The sequence below is a fragment of the Trachymyrmex septentrionalis genome, unplaced genomic scaffold (genome assembly GCF_001594115.1).
Source record: "Trachymyrmex septentrionalis isolate Tsep2-gDNA-1 unplaced genomic scaffold, Tsep1.0 scaffold9, whole genome shotgun sequence".
Classification (NCBI taxonomy): domain Eukaryota; kingdom Metazoa; phylum Arthropoda; class Insecta; order Hymenoptera; family Formicidae; genus Trachymyrmex; species Trachymyrmex septentrionalis.
This window is the reverse complement of record NW_017306091.1, coordinates 2,236,735-2,240,447: the sequence shown is the minus strand read 5'-3', so window position 1 is coordinate 2,240,447 and position 3,713 is coordinate 2,236,735. Positions and strand designations below refer to the sequence as shown.

The 3,713-nt window shown below is 33.6% G+C and overlaps 1 long non-coding RNA gene across 1 annotated transcript in view; it reads left to right on the top strand.

Annotated features, from left to right (window-relative positions):
* The first annotated feature begins 240 nt into the window (after positions 1-240).
* Positions 241-3,713, top strand: part of LOC108755831 — a 10,139-nt gene continuing 6,666 nt past the window's right edge. The window contains exon 1 of the long non-coding RNA XR_001939789.1: positions 241-364. This is a non-coding gene — a long non-coding RNA (uncharacterized LOC108755831). The remainder of the gene's footprint in view (positions 365-3,713) is intronic.

The window sequence follows — 3,713 nt, the reverse complement described above, 5'->3', positions numbered from 1 at the left end:
AAAAGGAAGGGATAAAACGATATCAATTGTCTAATTCGATTGTCTTTGCTATCGTAATGATTCCGTACACTATGCAATATCCTACTGAAAAATTTTTATAGCAAACAGTGATATTTTAATTTAAAATAAGATTATAAAAAAGACGATGCTTTCTCCAACAAAGGTTCACAAGCTGATCCTGACGCTGCTGTACAATAGTAAATGTTAAGTGCGTCTCGTTGGTTCTGGCGCCAGAATTTATGACGCGTGTCACCCAACGACCAGGTAGTTTGGTAATCCTACTGTCACCTCCATGGAAACATTTTTGAGTGTACATCTTTCACATTGTGAGTCATCCACTCGAAATCTTCGTGTTGCTGAAAAGGTAACGAAAAAAATCTTCCAGTTTTTATATTTATTATTCCGTAACCTTTTCATCTGATTTTATTGGAACTATGTCACCATTTTTTTAAATTCTATTTATGCGCACTTTAATAAGTAATTCACTAAATAATTCTTTAAAAGTTTTTATCGTTTTTCCAACATATAAATATATTATTACGTGTCAATAAAATTAAATAATTTCAACGGATATTTTCAAATTTGAGTACATTACAATGTACGCAGGGTCTAAATAGGAATTAATAGGTAGCTCGACAAACAGAAAAAGCTATGAGAAGCAAAAGAGAGAGAAAAAGGTTTATCAATATAAGGCAAACTATTTAAGAATATAAAAATGTGGAAAAGTAAAAAGAAAATAAAATGAAAAAATTATGACAAAATAATAACATCTACAAAATAAAATAAAGGAAAGTAAAATAAGAAAAAAAAATAATAAAGGTTAGATAGATAATGAACAAAAAAAAGTTAAAAATAGAGAGAGAGAGACGCGTGTAGTTATTTATTAAACGAAATTGAAACATCCACGAATCGATCAATCTGTGTATGTCGACGATGAACGATGAGCTGTAGTACGGTTGGATTTTATTTTAAGAACTTGAATTATACGAACGACGGCATGAGCGCCAGCCTATAGCTTGAATGTAATGTATGTATACATTGAGTTACTTGTATTGAGTTTTGCTCAATAAGCAAGAATCTATTTCGTCCAATCTTATTCTTCGTTTGTTATACGAATTTGAGCGTTATGTGTAAGAAAAATACTTTTCTCTTCAATTTCTTAATTATATATTCATCAATCCTTTCCTTTCTCTGTCGTATACTTTAAATAAATTTGTCGCAGAGAAATAGATAAATTTATCTCGCGACTATGTTGTTAAAAAAAAAAAAAATCAATTAGTCCGCTTCGCTGTCGCTTTTTTTCTAAAATTCAAATGTATCTTATTATCGCGATTGCGATTCCCTATCCTAGCGAACATTCGATAAATGAGCGTTACGTATTATTTTCGCGTGGCGAAATCAGCCGCTCTTTAGTGAGCGCAAGTCGATTTCCGCGAGCGCGAGCGCGTATCGACGCCGAAAATATGTACATACATGCTGCCGCGTATAATTCGCGCAGACCGCGTGCACACGTGTATGTATGTGAGCGTGCGTGCATGGCGGCGTGCATACTAGTACAGAACGGATGCTATACTACCGGCACGGACACGATATGGCCGCACTCTGCACTTCGACGCGCCGTTATCTCGGCACCATCTAGCTTGGCTAAAAGCTTCTCCCCATCAACCTCCCTCCTTCTGTTCCCTTACTACGGGCCTGGAACCTTCTTCTAGCCGACGCCGCGGCGCGGAGTGTTATAGTGCGTCGTACCCCCGCGTGTCCTAATTTTTCTTCGAATTGTTACGCTTGTGCCGCTTAATGGTAAACCGTATGCTTTTTTTCGATTCAACTGTAAATCGAATATTTGAATATTTACATTCGACTGAAATGTTCTCGGGGTTTTTTTTATTAATATAAAGCAGTATTATATAACATATTTTAATGTGTGGCACGAAATTCAAAAAGAAAACCGAATATGGGAAAGTGTCTTTATATTTTTTTAATTCTTTTTTTTAGTCTTTTTAGAGTTATATTTTGTTTGATTTTTTGCGTTATATGCGAAAAATGTCGCGATATTTCAGTATATTTGAGAAACTGTTTTATTAAAGAGTTATAGATAACTGTATGATAATTAAAAAAAATTGCATAAGTTTGATTAAATAATTCTACTTCGACGATTAAATCTTTGTTGCTATAATAGTCTTCTCTGACGTCTGTTAGAACAATAAAATTATAATACGTTAGTAACTATTTTTCAAGAGCTCAGACAATTCCAGAGTTCTTGAAAAATAATCCGAAAAAGTCTTAAGAAACCAAATACGAAGAACCAAGAAGTTTGGAAATAGTTCAGAAATTTCGATAAGTCGAAGGTCTAAAGATTAGATGAAAAAGTATAAAAATTATATGATAAAAGGATTCAAGGATTCAAGGATCTAAAGATTCAAGGTTAGGAAAAAATCTGTTTGACCTGTCATATCTTTGCCTTTGGCTAAAAAATAGAGTTTTGCCTCAATAAATATGTCTTGACATTCAAAAAAAAAAGATAATTTTGTTTCGCTTCATAACTTATAGACTAGAGATCTGTAAAAATATTACGTATAAATACTGCATTCCAGGCCAAAAGTTTGGAAATATTTAAAAAATTGACTTTTTTAGAATTACTTACTCGAACATCCATAACAATGCATTATTTTAACAATTCTTTTTTTAGATACAATAGCTGTTATTGAATCTGAATAAGTATTATGAAAAAATATATTGTATTGTTACAGGGATATTTAATAAGTAATCCAAAAAATGTTAATTTAAAAAAAAATACTTCTAAACTTTTCAGCCTGAAGTGTAAGTGCATAAACAAACAAACACGCACACGCGTAAAATAATGGTGGACAAATAACAGTGGACAAATAATAATAGAACGAATAAATTTTATACAGAATAAGTGAGTTTATTGAGATTCTCTATTATCGATTTCACGTGGATGTTGGAAGCACTTTCGAAGTACGGTTGGAACTATTATCAACGAGATAGACCGAGTCACCCTCGCGGAACAATCCGTTTTCTATTTTCTTATGTACAGAGTGTCCCAGTATTCCTCTTACGGTCTATTTTAACTACTTTAATCACACATATTGATCTCTTATGTCATATCTTATTAAAAATTCGATCAACGATTTTATAATATTTCGAGTATTTACTTCTCTTCAAATATCTCGATGACTATTCCTTCATTCAAATTAAATCAACGATAATAATTAACATTAATAAAAAAAAAGAGACGGGCCAACTTTACTAAGCGCTTGTATTCTCGGAATTCAATCTACAATGTCTATATCTAAAAAAGAGTGGATTAAAACTATCACCTTTTCTTCGCAAAATCTCGGCATTAAATCTTCAACGACTGTGAACTATATTCGTTGAGCAAAATCATGAAAATAAAAATTCCGTTGAGGTAGTTCCCTCCGTACGAGATTAAGAGAGCTCCACCTCGAACAGAGAGCGCCATCGCGCTCGTTCGCTTTTCTCGACGTCATATTTTGAAAAAACGAAGGAAGAGAAATCCTCGTAATTCGGGGACGATCGAATAGCTCCGTTCTCTCGTTCACGAGGAATCGCCTCCATGTTGGCGGCGAAGAAAATATCCCTGATGGTATTCCCGACGTGCGGCGGTGACGCGGCGTTAGCGAGAGTCCGGGACGTTCTGTATATAAAGTATATATATATATATATATATA